At 50.5% G+C, this 16,041-nt stretch overlaps 1 long non-coding RNA gene across 1 annotated transcript; it reads right to left on the reverse strand.

Annotated features, from left to right (window-relative positions):
• Nucleotides 1–3,150: 3,150 nt before the first annotated feature.
• On the reverse strand, nucleotides 3,151–15,653 carry LOC125513985. The gene is made up of 2 exons (XR_007286227.1): nucleotides 15,339–15,653; nucleotides 3,151–3,314 (listed from the first exon to the last, which is right to left on the reverse strand). It is a non-coding gene; the product is annotated as an uncharacterized LOC125513985 (long non-coding RNA).
• Nucleotides 15,654–16,041: the final 388 nt, after the last annotated feature.

Raw genomic sequence — 16,041 nt, forward strand, 5'->3', positions numbered from 1 at the left:
ACTCCGAGGCCCCCGCGCCCCAGCCGATCGAATCCGATTAGGCACCGATCATGGAGTTCACCGCCGCGGACATCTTTCAGCACTTGCCCTTCGGCGATATTCTGAATTCACTAAAGTCTCTCTCATTATCAGGAGAGCCATGGCTGAACTACGGTCAGCAAGGTTGGGATGCGGATGATGAAGAAATTCAAAGCCCACCCACCACCCACTTTGTAGCCACTGTCGATGATTTAACCGACATGCTCGACTTCGACTCCGAAGACATCGACGGTATGGACGCCGATGCAGGGGATGATCAGGAACCAGCGCCTATAGGGCACTGGAAAGCCACCTCGTCATATGACATATACATGGTGGACACCCCAAAAAAGGGCGGTGGCGATGGAACAGCGGAGGATGACCCCTCCAAGAAACAGCCTAAGCGCCGGCGTCAGCGGCGCCGCTCTAAATCCCGCCAAAGCAAAAACGGTGATTCCGGCATAGGAGATAATAACACTCTGGGTAGTGCCGAAGAAAACCCCCTCCAGCAAGATTCAGCACAGGAGGATGGAGAAGCCAGCCCTCATGAGAGAGCGGCAGACAGAGAGGTCGAGGACGATAATTATATGCCTCCCTCCGAAGACGAGGCAAGCCTCGACGACGACGAATTCGTCGTGCCAAAGGATCCCGTCGAACAAGAGCGTTTCAAATGCAGGCTTATGGCCACGGCAAGCAGCCTCAAGAAAAAACAGCAACAACTTAGAGCTGATCAAGATTTGCTAGCCGACAGATGGACTGATGTCCTTGCGACCGAAGAGTATGAACTCGAACGCCCCTCCAAGAGCTACCCAAAGCGCATGTTGCTACCCCGATTAGAGGAGGAAGCACCTAAACCTACATCACCAGTGCATGATGTGGCCGATCGGCCACCTCGTGGTCGCGACAGAGAGGCCTCTCGGCCCTCCACTCAAGCCGCACCTCGGCGCCGCTCAAAAAATACCAAGGCACGGGAAAATGCGCCAGACCTGTGAGATATATTGGAGGACAAGGCAAGGCAAACAAGATCGATCTACAGATCGCGTGGGCGCCCCACGGCACGAGACGGTAATCGTCAGTCCGGATACAGTAAATCCGGCCGGGCCGAACACAGTAGACAAAGCTCGTTTGAGCTGCGTCGTGATATAGCCCAATACAGAGGCGCCGCACACCCACTATGCTTCACAGATGAAGTAATGGATCATCAAATCCCTGAGGGTTTCAAACCCGTGAACATCGAATCATACGATGGCACAACAGATCCTGTGGTATGTGTCGAGGATTATCTCCTTCATATCCACATGGCCCGCGGCGATGATCTACACCCCTTCAAATACCCCCCACTCAAACTTAAAGGACCAGCTCGGCATTGTCTTAACAGCTTGCCAGAAGAATCAATTGGTTGTTGGGAGGACCTGGAAGCCGCATTCCTCGACAATTTCCAGGGCACCTATGTGCGACCACCAGACGCCGATGACCTAAGCCACATAATTCAGCAGCCAGAGGAATCGGCCAGACAATTCTGGACTCGGTTCCTAACCAAGAAAAATCAAATCGTCGACTGTCCGGACGCTGAGGACCTAGCGGCCTTCAAGCATAATATCCGTGACGAGTGGCTTGCCCGGCACCTAGGTCAGGAAAAGCCGAAATCTATGGCAACCCTCACGACACTCATGACCCGCTTTTGTGCGGGAGAAGACAGCTGGCTGGCTCGTAGCAATAACATGACCAAGAACCCTGGTAATTCGGATACCAAGGACAACAGTGGCAGGTCGCATCGCAACAAGCAAAAGTGCCGCATTAACGGCGACAATGCTGAGGATGCAGCAGTTAATGCCGGATTCAGAGGCTATAAATCCGGTCAGCGGAAAAAGCCATTCAAAAGAAAAACTCCGGGCCCGTCTAGTTTGGACCGAATACTCGACCGCTTGTGCCAGATAGATGGCACCCCCAAAAAGCCAGCCAATCACACCAACAGGGATTGTTGGGTGTTCAAGCAGGCAGGCAAGTTAAATGCCGAAAATAGAGACAAGGGGCTGCATAGCGACGACAAGGAAGAGCCCCGGCCGCCGAACAATAGTGGACAGAAGGGTTTTCCCCCACAAGTGCGGACGGTGAACATGATATATGCAACCCACATCCCCAAGAGTGAGCGGAAGCGTGCGTTAGGGGACGTATACGCGATGGAGCCAGTCGCCCCAAAGTTCAACCCATGGTCCTCCTGCCCGATCACTTTTGATCGAAGGGACCACCCCACTAGCATCCCTCACGGTGGATTCGCCGCATTGGTTCTAGACACAATTATTGACGGATTTCACCTCACTAGAGTCCTTATGGACGGCGGCAGCAGCCTGAACCTGTTTTACCAGGATACAGTGCGAAAAACGGGCATCGATCCCTCGAGGATTAAACCCACTAAAACGACCTTTAAAGGCGTCATACCAGGTGTAGAGGCCAACTGTACAGGCTCAGTTACACTTGAAGTGGTCTTCGGATCTCCGGATAATTTCCGAAGCGAGGAGTTAATCTTTGACATAGTCCCGTTCCGCAGTGGCTATCACGCACTGCTCGGGCGAACCGCATTTGCCAAGTTCAATGCGGTGCCGCACTATGCATACATTAAGCTCAAGATGCCAGGCCCTCGAGGAGTCATTACGGTCAATGGAAACACTGAACACTCTCTCCGAACGGAGGAGCATACGGCGGCTCTCGCAGCGGAAGTACAAAGCAGCCTCTCAAGGCAATTCTCCAGTCCGGCCATTAAATGTCCGGACACCGTCAAGCGGGCCCAGAGTAACCTAGAACAAGACCGTCTGGCACGTTCCGAGCAAGCGTAGCAATGCGGCCCCAACCCCAGCCCTCGCGAAATTGCGAAACCAGTGCTTCGCGTACATGACTACACTCTGGAAATACCATGGGCACAGGGGGAGGGGCACCATCACGGTACGGAGGTCTAAATACATGTGCCACTTCTACCTACAATTCCATTGCTGCTTTTGAATAAGCTGCAACAAGTGCAACAAAAGAGATTGCAGCAAGTAGCTTATGGACTGAAATTTGCAATATTACTCATTTGTCATATTTTGGCTCATTTGATCCTGGCTGTGAAACTAAACGTATATGCTATTCTTCATGTAATTTCCAAATCGCAATCCATAATCAAGCAAAAGATTACAACAAACGTGACTTACATGTTGCTTGCATTCAACATCTTCAGGACCTACACACGCATCCATCTCCTCCTCCGGCCGCTGCTGCCATCACGCCACTTGCTCAGGACCTGCACAAGGCATCGTCTTCTCTTCAGCACCACCCTCGCCACTAAAACACTTCTCCAGCAGGGGAGGGTGAGCTGCGCCAATGAGCCGAGGGGATGGCAAGCACCCGCAAAGAGCTGCGCTATCGCGCGCAGGCGTGGGGGAGAACCCGCAGCGAGCTGCGGTATCTAGCGCAGGCATCCGCGAGGCAAGGACGAACTGCGCCAGCGCCTGCAGACGTGGACGAGAACCGGCAGCGAGTCGCAGTGGCTCGCTCGGGCATCAGCGTGGGTGAGCACCGACGAAACGGATAAAACCAAGCGGTCAGCTTTGTAAGCTACTATACAAACAAAGAAAAGGTAAATACACCGGTGGTGCATGAAGTTGCACAACATGTGCAGTTTGGTGCCACAAGTTGAAAAACACGAAAAACTGGTGGTGAAACTTATCTCAACGTGCATATACGGTTCAATTCTCAGATGTAGCCGTATATGACGCTCACTTGGCATGATAGCGTGGCGCCGGGCCCACTGTCAGTGACTAAGAGGAGCTGGGGTGATGTTTTTTTAGACCCTCCTCCTAAATTAATAACACATCTTGTAGAAAGCCCCCTATGACCGCTGGGCCATATGAAAAATAGTTCCAAGGCGGCTTGATCCCGCGACCTCCTATACCTATCGAGCTATGCTAGCCACTTGACCAATTTGACTTCGTTGTGGACATAAGATAACTATGTTTAATCATCTAGTGACCAACACATGCCGGGGACTTAAATGGTTAGCAGTCAATGCGCCAATTTTTCATATGTTAGTTTTTTCCTCACCCTCCCCGAGGGCGCACCCCGCCACATGCCCCTCGACCTCGACGAAATCCACCTACGTGTCCCCACTGACAGCCTGTTGTCCCTCGTGCACCGCGACGATAGATGCTCCCTGATGAACCCTTCTTTCGGGGAGATGACCCCTCACCCCTCCACAACCACACGTCAATAGCAACAGCCTCAAGATCGACCTCAGTTGCCGCAGCTACAATTGGATCAGTAAGGTGGTGGTGTCTGATCGCATTGTCACCATCGCCCTTCCGTACAGTGGCATGGTCACAATCTTTCCTCGCACGGCCACGACGTTGCCAGGTGTCGAATTGTGCTGGGTGCCCCCTACAAGCACCGATGTCGTTGACAATGACATTGCACTCTTCCAAGGTGAGCTTTACGTAGTCCTCACCAAAAAGCACCACATAAGTGGTTCTGAATCTGAACTACCCGAGCTCCATCGCTTGGAAATCGACGAGCAGCAGAACCGCGTCAGGTCAGTCCAATGCATATGCGGCACGCCAAGAAACAACGTGGACGGCCATGTCCTACGTGAGCACCAAAGCTGGCGCTCCGTCTCCTACCTTGTCGAGTGCGGCGATCGGCTGCTTATGGTGGATTGGCGTACTGTTGTTGAGAAGTTCGTGGTCTGGGACGGCGTCTCCCGAGAGAGAGGTTCGAGGACCATACGGACCCGGATCAAGGTCTGGGAGGGGGTGGACCTGATCGGCAGCCATGGGCACTGGAGCAAGGTGGATACGTTGATGGGGCATGCGCTCTTCGTCAGCCGAGGCTGCTCTGAGTCGCTCCCTGCTCAATGTGGAGCTCGACAAGATTGTGTCTACTTTGTGATCACTGATAGTCCCTGGCTTGGTCCTAGATGGGAAAGGAAGCCTCAGGATGACGTCCTGCGCTGTGTCGCGTACAACGTCAGAGACAGGAGAATGGAGCCATTGGAGACGATGGCAGCGAGGGCCAGTCCATGGGAACAACCGACTTGGTTTTTCCCTGCCGATGCTTGAGTGACATATATCTGTCCTCCTTGGTTTAGCCGTTTACTAATATCTGTCCTCCTTAGTAATTATAATATCGGGTTTGACAATGTATGCCAGTTAATCACTTCCCTTGTAAAACGGGGAGAGAAAAAGCTAGAGAATGCCCGTGATGAAGAACAGCTATTTGGATGGAGTGAATTTGTATTGTACTCGATGAATCTTGAATCAGTTAACATTTTAGCAGTGAAGGGTTAGTTGTATGACGATGCTCTAGTGAATGAGTGAGAATCCATAAGCCAAGGTTGTATTCAGTATGTTTGTTATGCACGGAATATCACCGAATGAGATTCTTATTTGCTCACTAATCAATTCTGATGTTTTTCTTTCTCGAGAGGGATGATGCTTTTGGTTACAACTCTATTCCTGAAGAAAATACTACTCCTTCCGGCCCAAATTAATTATTGACGCGGACTTAGTATAAAGTTGTACTAACTTTGTACTCCCTCTGTTTCTTTTTAGTCTGCATATAAGGTTTGGTCAAAGTTAAGCTTCGTAAAGTTTAACTAACTCTATATTGAAAAATATAAACATTGACAATATGAAATCGACATTATTAGATGCATCACAAAATGTATTTTCATACTATATAGTTTTAATATTGTAGATGTTCATATTTTTTATATAAATTTTGGTAAACTTTATATAGTTTGACTTTGACCAAATTTTATATGCGGAATAAAAAGAAACGGAGGGAGTACAAAGTCTGCGACATTAATATGGACCGAAGGGAGTATGAGATTTTCTCTCACCATGCCCTGCTGCCTAGCATAGTCTAATCAGAGGACAAACGTTTTCACCGACATTTGTTGATGTACTTAGCGCTGCTTTTCCGATAGCACCAAGAAAGAAATGAAGTCATCAGCCTTTACAATTGTTGGGCATATGTCAGTCAAACACCACCCCAGATGGGAGTTTCATTGAGTTCTTTCCTTCCACCATCAGTAAGTCCAGATTATTATTAGATGACAATAAAGGACATCACCCTTTTTTTAGAGTTAATTGCACGAAACTACCACATTTGCGGCTAGGTTTGCAGCAAACCACCAAGTCGTTAATCCGTTGCAAAAATCACCGTGTTTCTATTAATCCTGTTGCAAAAAGCACTGATCGGGTGATTTGGCATCACTTTCTGACAAGTGGAACCAGATTGTAAAAAATTGACTTAGCAAAAAAAAAAACACACCCCTGGATCTAAAAAACAAAAGCTGTTGTCGTCGTCGTTGCATGCGGGGACGATGTGGTCGGTCATCATCGGAGCCCTTGGCGGAGCACACAAGGAACGACGCCCGGAGCATGAGCCGCAGCCGCCTCCGTTCGCCACCTGCAGAGTGCATACTGTGGCGGCCTTGAGCGCTGCCGCGACGACCTCGGCCTGCGGCCAGCCTCTCAGAAGACGACGAGCGAGGTGCCTCCCACACATCGTCCCGACGTTGGAATCCATCGAGAGCTCGCGCCATCTGGGAGCTCCCCACGACGCCGGCCAGGAGGGTCCTCTTCGTAGCCTACGACTGCCACTGCCGCACGAGGAACTTCTGGCCGCCGTCCCAGCTCTGCCCCGGCTACGTCGGGCTACCGGAGGGTGTCGCCATCACGGCCCGCGCGCTATGGAGGCAGTTCGCGGTGCAACCGTGGGCGCCAGCCGCCTCCTCGTCCTCTGCCGTGGCCTAGCCTTCGGCGGCACCATGCTGGACGGACAACAGGGCTAGCTAGGGCGGAGAGCTGAGGTGGCTTGCACTGGCAGCGGTGAGGTTCGACGACGAGCAACCCGTGACGACAAGAGTGAGGTAGCCTGAGAGCAATCCTTATCCAACCAGTCCACACGCATCAGATAAGGTTAGATAGGACCGGGGGCACTTTGGTCTTTCAGGTGCCTAGAAAATGGAAAAGAAAAAGGGAAAGTAATGGAAAAAAGGAGAAATTGCATGGTAATGAAAGTGAACATGAATTGATGGCATTTTTTGAAGCAAATCTTGACGGTGACAATTCTGCGAAGCCCCGTGTTGAAAGTGACAAATAACCAATTTTCTTTAAAAAATAAGATAATTCTAACTTTCTTTTATTGTCGGTTTGGCCCATGTTCAAATTGGGCCACAAGGCAGTCAACTGCTTGCAATTGACTAGGACTAATCTGTACACCAAGCGCTCTGACAATCATCCACGGAGGTTACTCAACTCCTTGATTTTCTTGTAGACTGCTTAGTTAATTCAGCGTATTTTGCTCTGTCTAGCCTCAGTTTGTTTGAAGTCACTCACATGCTAATTATTTCTTCCTCCCTCCTTAACTTATGTTTGTTTTGATTAATTAAAACTTATTGTGCCAGTCAACTTTGTATCCAGCATATGGATCTGTTTTTTTTTTTGCAAAAGCGTATGGATCCGTTGACTTCTCCACTTCGGTACTACCTTTGGCTCCTCTACTACACCGAAACCATTGTAGCGGTCGAGCAAAAAAAGAACCTTCATTTTGTCAACTTAGTTTGAAAAGAAATAAAGATACATGCGTCTAGGTTTACAACCTTATTAAACAAATAAGTAGCTGTTGTGTGCACTTAATCTTCAGCGGGAGAAATCAAGGTGAACAAGGATTCTCAAAACGGTTTGTCTCCAATTTCAAGATATTTTGCAATCTTCGAGAGTCAGGTCATGATTTGGAATCGTTGAGAGGCAAGCCGTGCATCCAGCAACAACTTCAACATTGTGTTTACAGGGAACAAACCATCAAGAACAATAGTGTTGGGGATATAACTATTTGTGTAAGCCGCCCGTGAGGGGCCGGGTTACGCAAAGAAGGATTCATCAGAAGAAGCCCAAGACCAAGCATGAAGATGACGGTTCAATCAAAGGTCTAAGGCCCACAGGCGACTTAAGGCCCGTAGTGGTAAATCACCGTTATGGCATGACTTGTATCATAAGGTAGAATTAACTAATCACCGAGCCGGATACTGTTTATGAGCCGGTCGGGACTCTGTAGGCCACAGGGCGTCAACCCGTGTATATAAGGGGACGACCCGTCGGCGACTTAGGGCAAGAAACAACTCATCGAGAACCGGGCATAGCGTATCTTGCTCCCTAGTCATCGAAACCTCAGCAATACCAACCCAACTAGACGTAGGCCTTACCTTCACCGTAAGGGGCCGAACTAGTATAACTCTTTCGTGTTCTTTGTCCCGATTAACCCCTTCAAGCTTCCTAGTTGCGATGGCTCCAGGACTAAGTCCTTGCAAGAGGACATCTGACGTGACAATTCCATGACAGTTGGCGCCCACCGTGGGGCCAGCGCACGGTGGATTTGAGTTCTTGAAGGGCAACTTCGAAGGGCTCAAGGGATACGCTGTGGGCCGGATGACCAAGATTCGTCGCGGCAAGATCTACATCGACAACGAAGGCTGGGGCCCCGACGCCGGCTCAATTGAGTACGCATATCAGGTCCCCTTCGGCGGAATCCACGTCTTCATCGGCCGGATTGGTGAGCCGGGCCCTGAGCCGGACAGCTGCACCGACCTCGTCGAGACGGCTCAGTGTGCGAGACCCGCCCGAGCTCAACCCGTCGTAAAGCGTGCCTGCGTGGGTTGCATCCACGGAGGAGAACTCTCTGAGGGATCCGTAGAGGGCGGTGAGACGGCCATCCACTCCGATGGTGATTCGTCCACTGGTGAGACGGATTCGTTGTATTAACTGCAAGATGGCAGGCGGGGGGGCTGTTCCGATGGCAGCAGTATTCCGGACCCCTTTGAGCCGCCAAGCTGCGTAGGGGTCTTCATGGCTGGGACTCAACCCGGTCAAAACTCTACAGCCGTAGCGGCAATAACGTCCGGGTCAGGAGCAGTTGGGGCAGGAGGCCCTGTGTGTGCGCCGGCTCAGGTGCTGATGGATCTCATGGATAAGCTCACGGCTCTATTAACCACCACCGTTATCCCAGCGAATCAAGATGAACATAACGCGGAGGTGGCACAGGTGCGTGAGGAGATAGCTCGGGCCAAGGAGGCCTTAGCAGCTGAGGACATCAGGTTAGCCACAGAACGGGCGGCTTTGGATGCACAGGCGCAACAGCTCCAGTCAAAGGCCTTCCAGCTTACGATGAGCCTGAACGCATCTAATGAGGTGATGAGGAGGAGACACGAGAAAACTCAGTCCCGTTTGCCTCCGATTTATGATCCTCGGAAGCTTTTCGCTACACCCGGAGCCGGCCCTAGTAACCCGCCAGAAGCAAATCAGTTCATGACATCCGGAGCAGGAGGACCGGGTCAAACTCGGGTGACAGCACCTCCTCATGGGAATATGGCACCGCCCCGTTATGTGCCGATACCATCGGGTCACTTTTCCAACCCCATGGAGAACCTGATTGCAGCTTCGGCACGTTTGGCGGCTCTCCTAGTGGACAGTGACGATCCAACAACAGTGGAGACCCGAAGGATCAGAGAACTCGTTCAGACGGCCCTGGTTAGCTCCGTCTCGTCCAAACTGGAGCCCGAGTTACAGCAGGCACATGGATTCAGAGGCTTTGTCAAGTAACGCCCAGCGCCGTAACCAGCCCGGCGGTTATAACCCGGTGCAGGATCGGATACATCAGGAGGACGAGCGGGCGGCTTAGCTGGCGGCTCAACAGACGGCTCATGAGGCTCTTCCGGATTCCCCGACGACTTCTGTTGAGGCAGGAGTAGCCACCAGAACCAGCGGTGTTCCTTGTTTGGTGCCGGCTCTACGTAATGTGCATCTGCCCAAGGACTTCAAGGGACCCCAAAAGGTGCCAAATTACACGGCCGACTTACAGCCCGGGGCGTGGATTGAAAGTTATGAGATGGCCATGGAACTGTTGGAGGTCAGTGACACAGCAATGGCTAAATACTTCACCATGATGTTGGACGGAACGGCCTGGACTTGGCTAAAGGGCTTACCGCCCAATTCTATCAGCTCATGGGCGGAGTTAAAGGCCCGGTACATTCAGAACTTTAAGGACACCTGAAAGCAATCCATGTCGATTGTGGACTTAACCAATTGTAAACAAGAAGAGGGTGAATCTACCACTCATTGGGTGCGCCGGGTCAAGGAAATAATACATTCATCTAACAAGATGGATGCCGGCTCTGCGGTCCTCATGTTAGAGAAGAATTGCCGATTTGAACCGCTGAGACAGAAGCTGGGGCGACTCAAGCGTGATTCTAATGATATGGGTCAGCTGATGGCAGCTCTAGTCAAGTATGCCGATTCTGATAGTACCAAGGATCCCGCGTCTGATGAGGAAAAGACATGGAAGGGAAAGAAGAACGACAATGGAAAGGGTCAGCAGCACAACCCGGCGAACCAAGGAAGCAATAAACGTAAGGCTGATGGTAACCCGGAGTTTGTGGCCAATCCTAATGCATAGGGTAACAATCAGAGGCGCAAGGGAAAGCCACCCCCTCGGTCTGGCGGGTCAGGTCCATCTCTTGAGCAGCTTCTCAATGAGCCCTGCCCAAGACACGGCACCCGGGAACGACCAGCCACCCACTTGTGGAAGGATTGCACAATCATGAAGGCTTTCAAGAATTCCAACATGTTTGATGGCAATCATGGATCGGGGGCGGCTCAGGTGCCGGCGGCTTTCATGGCCCGGGCGGTGGTTCAAATTCCGGCTTTCACGGAAATCAAGACGGCTATAACTAGCAGCAGTCTGGTCAAGGAGGACAACAGCAGCAGCAGTCGGGTTATCAAAGCCATCCAAAGCAGCTGAATAGTGGACAGTATCATGTGTTCACCACTAGCTTATGCAAACGTGACCAGAAGGTTCATAAGAGGGTGGTGAACTCTGTTGAGCCGGCAGTTCCCCGCTACTTGAGGTGGTCAGAACAGCCCATTATATGGAGCAGGGAAGATCACCCTCCCCGGGTTGATAATCCGAGTCAGTTAGCCTTGGCGGTAGCACCTCAGGTTGGGGGATATAAATTCACTAAGGTACTCTTGGACGGAGGTAGCAGCATCAATATACTCTATTACGAGACCTTTTGACGCATGGGGTTGACTGATAAGAATTTAAAGACATCCAACACGGTTTTTCATGGAGTGGTGCCTGGTAAGTCGGCGTACCCAGTTGGCAAGATTGAACTGGAGGTGGCCTTCGGAGATGAATATGATTCTAGGGCTGAGAAGTTAACCTTTGAGGTGGTCAAAATCAAAAGTCCATATCATGCTCTGTTTGGGCGGCCGGCTTATGCCAAGTTCATGGCACGGCCGTGTTATGTTTATCTGCAGCTTAAGATGCCGGGTCACAAGGGCACCATCACTGTGCATGGCAGTCGAAAGATAGCCCTGGAATGTGAGGAGGGCGATGCGGCTTATGCTGAGTCTGTTTGTGCAGCAGAGGAGCTGAAGTTTTATCAAGATAATGTTGACCCGGCGGATATGACCTCCCTGAAAAAGCCAACCACAGAGCATGACCCGGCGATGAAGTTTAAGTCGGCTGCTGAAACCAAGCTTGTTGATTTTACTCCAGGCGATTCGTCTAAGCAGTTCAGTATCAGTACCAATTTGGATCCTAAATAGGAAAGCGCGCTCATCGAGTTCATCCGTGAGAACCGGGACATCTTTGCATGGAAGCCTTCTGACATGTCGGGTATACCGAGAGAACTCGCTGAGCACACTCTTAATATTGATCCGAAATATAAGCCGATCAGGTAGTTTCTTCGACGATTCAATGAAGAGAGACAGAAAGCTATTGGTGAGGAGGTGGCCCGGCTCTTGGCGGCCGGGTTTATTGTTGAAGTTTTTCACCCTGAGTGGTTGGCTAACCCGGTGCTTGTGCTTAAGAAGAACGGCACCAGGCGGATGTGTGTGGATTACACGGACTTAAATAAGGCTTGTCCGGCTGATCCCTTTGCTCTCCCCCGTATTGATGAAATCATTGATGCTACGGCGGGTTGTGAGCGTTTGAGCTTTTTGGATGCTTGCTCTGGTTATCAACAGATCAAGATGGCAGTTAAGGACCAGGAGAAGACGGCTTTCATTTCTCCGTTTGGAGCCTTTTGCTATGTATACATGCCATTTGGGCTCAAGAGTGCCCAGGCGACTTACCGGCGCTGTGTACAGAACTGTCTCCACAATCAGATTGGGCGCAATGTTCATGCTTACGTGGATGACATAGTGGTGAAATTCAGAGAGAAGGAAACCTTGATATCTGACCTTAAGGAAACCTTTGATAATCTCCGGGTTTATAAGATGATGCTTAACCCGGCCAAATGTGTGTTTGGTGTGCCTGCAGGAAAGCTTTTGGGTTTTCTAGTCTCCAACGGGGGTATTGAAGCTAATCCGGAGAAGATCAAGGCAATTACTTCTTTGGCTAAACCGGCGTGCATCAATGATGTGCAGCGTTTGGCGGGTCGGGTTGCTGCTTTAAGCCGTTTCATAAGCCGGCTAGGTGAGAAGGCTTTACCGCTGTATCAGATGATGAAGAAAACAGACACCTTTGTCTGGAGTGATGCTGCTAATGCTTCCTTTGAAGATTTAAAAAGACAGTTATCTAAGCCGCCGGTCCTTGCAGCTCCCATTGATAGAGAGTGATTACTGTTATACGTGGCTGCTAACTCACGTGCTGTCAGTGTTGCAATCGTGGTGGAGCGCAAGGAGGCTGGTAAGGAGCATCCGGTTCAACAGCCGGTTTACTACATCAGTGAGGTGCTCATTGAGTCTAAGCAGAGATATCCACATTGGCAGAAGCTTGTTTACGGGGTGTTCATGGCAAGCCGGAAGCTGAAGCAATACTTCCAAGGTCACCCTATCACCGTGGTAAGTTCTGCCCCCTTGGGAGACATCATCCAGAATAGAGAGGCCACAGGACGAGTCGCCAAGTGGGCCATTGAGCTTGGGCATCATGGATTGAAGTACATGCCACGTACTGCTATTAAGTCTCAAGCCTTGGTGGACTTTATCAATGATTGGACAGAATTGCAGACACCTGAGGAGAAGCCGGATAACACGTATTGGACTATTCACTTTGATGGGTCCAGACAGTTGGAAGGCTCGGGGGCTGGAGTCGTTTTAACTTCCCCTCGAGGTGACAAATTTTGTTACGTGCTCCGGCTTATGTTTCCTTGTACTAACAATGCAGCTGAGTACGAGGCCTTACTCCATGGTCTCCGGATGGCCAAAGAGATGAATTTGAGCCGGGTAAGATTCTTGGGCGACTCAGATCTCGTGGCTCAACAGGTGTCAGGCAAGTGGGACTCCAAGGATCCCCTCATGGCGGCTTACCGTCGTGAATTTGATGTTCTGGCTGGGCACTTCAAGGGTTATCAAGTGGAACACATTGATCGAAGGAAGAATGAGGCGGCTGATGCTCTAAGCCGGTTGGGATCTCAACGTAAACCGGTGCCGCCTAACACCTTCTTAGATGTCTTGCATAACCCTTCTGTTAAGTTACCTACAGAGGAAGACTTAGCTGTTCCAGACCCGGAAGCACAGTTGGTGGCGGCTCTTCACGTCATCCCGGATTGGACAGTACCATATTTGGCTTACATGACCCGGGGAGAGTTGCCTGAGGATGAGACCTTGGCGAGACAAATCATCCGGCAGTCTAAGTCCAAGACAATTGTTCATGGTGACTTGCATCATCGCAGTGTCACTGGGGCGTTTCAACGTTGTGTGTCGCCGGCGGAGGGTCAGGAGATACTTCATGAAATTTATGAAGGGGATTGCGGTCATCATGTCGGTTCAAAGTCTCTCGTGGCCAAAGCTTTCCGTCATGGTTTTTACTGGCTGACGGCTCATGCTGATGCAGAAGATCTGGTCAGTAAGTGTGACGGGTGTCAAAAATTCTCATGACGAGCTCATGTGTCGGCTCAAGAGTTGAGGATGATTCCAATTACTTGGCCATTCACGGTCTGGGGGCTTGACATGGTTGGACCTTTCAAGAGGTCTAAAGATAAAAAGACACACCTCTTGGTGGCGGTTGATAAATTTACAAAGTGGGTGGAGGCAGAACCGATCAGTAAGTGTGATGCAGCCATGGCGGTTCAGTTCATGAAAAAGGTGATCTTTCGTTTAGGTTTTCCACACAGCATCATAACTGATAGTGGCACTAATCTCTCAAAGGGTGCTATGGAAGAGTTCTGTCAACGAGAACATATCCGGCTTGATGTTTCGGCAGTAGCTCATCCTCAATCCAATGGTCAAGCAGAGAGAGCCAATCAGGAGATCTTGAAAGGTATAAAACCCTGGCTCTTGGTTCCCTTACAGCGGACGCCGGGTTGTTGGTTGGAGGAGTTACCCTCTGTGATTTGGAGCATCAACACTACACCTAACAGATCTACGGGTTATACACCTTTCTTCATGGTTTACGGAGCAGAGGCGGTCCTGCCAAGTGACATCCGTCATGACTCGCCCCGCGTGGCGGCTTACGTGGAGACTAATAATGAACAAGCTCGTCAAGATGCACTTGACTTATTGGATGAAGAGCGAGACTTGGCAATAGCCCGCTCAACGATTTACCAGCAAGACCTACGCCGCTACCACAGCCGCCGGGTTAGGTCCAGAACCTTTCAGGAAGGTGATTTAGTGCTCCGGCTCATCCAGGATCAGTCTGATATGCACAAGCTACCCCCCTCCCTTGGGAAGGACCCTTTGTGGTCAGCAAGAATCTGAACAACGGGTCATACTACCTTATCGATGTTCGAGAGCATAAGGACTCACGTAAGTCGGAGGAGGAGACCCGCCGACCGTGGAATATCACTTATCTTCGGCCTTACTATACTTGAGCCACCGGGTCTCAGGATGTACATATTTTGATGATGTATATATTATGAAAAGCAATAAAACAGGACCTCTGTCCTTTTTTCCACCCACAAAAGTTTACATGTCTTTCTTATCATGGTGTTGAAACAACCAACAGGGAGCGGATCATTATGAATCATGGTTGAAGAGTCCCTTGCCAATGTACGGAGGTCTAAATACATGTGCCACTTCTACCTACAATTCCATTGCTGCTTTTGAATAAGCTACAACAAGTGCAACAAAACAGATTGCAGCAAGTAGCTTATGGACTGAAATTTGCAATATTACTCATTTGTCATATTTTGGCTCATTTGATCCTGGCTGTGAAACTAAACGTGACATGCTATTCTTCATGTAATTTCCAAATCGCAATCCATAATCAAGCAAAAGATTACAGCAAACGTGACTTACATGTTGCTTGCATTCAACATCTTCAGGGCGTACACACGCATCCATCACCTCCTCCGGCCGCTGCTGCCATCACGCCACTTGCTCAGGACCTGCACAAGGCATCGTCTTCTCTTCAGCACCACCCTCGCCACTAAAACACTTCTCCAGCAGGGGAGGGTGAGCTGCGCCAATGAGCCGAGGGGATGGCAAGCACCCGCAAAGAGCTGCGCTATCGCGCGCAGGCGTGGGGGAGAACCCGCAGCGAGCTGCGGTATCTAGCGCAAGCATCCGCGAGGCAAGGACGAACTGCGCCGGCGCCTGCAGACGTGGACGAGAACCGGCAGCGAGTCGCAGTGGCTCGCTCGGGCATCAGCGTGGGTGAGCACCGACGAAACGGATAAAACCAAGCGGTCAGCTTTGTAAGCTACTATACAAACAAAGAAAAGGTAAATACACCGGTGGTGCATGAAGTTGCACAACATGTGCAGTTTGGTGCCACAAGTTGAAAAACACGAAAAACTGGTGGTGAAACTTATCTCAACGTGCATATACGGTTCAATTCTCAGATGTAGCCGTATATGACGCTCACTTGGCATGATAGCGTGGCGCCGGGCCCACTGTCAGTGACTAAGAGGAGCTGGGGTGATGTTTTTTTAGACCCTCATCCTAAATTAATAGCACATCTTGTAGAAAGCCCCCTATGACCGCTGGGCCATATGAAAAATAGTTCCAAGGCGGCTTGATCCCGCGACCTCCTATACCTATCGAGCTA

The sequence above is a fragment of the Triticum urartu genome, chromosome 6 (genome assembly GCF_003073215.2).
Source record: "Triticum urartu cultivar G1812 chromosome 6, Tu2.1, whole genome shotgun sequence".
Lineage (NCBI taxonomy): Eukaryota > Viridiplantae > Streptophyta > Magnoliopsida > Poales > Poaceae > Triticum > Triticum urartu.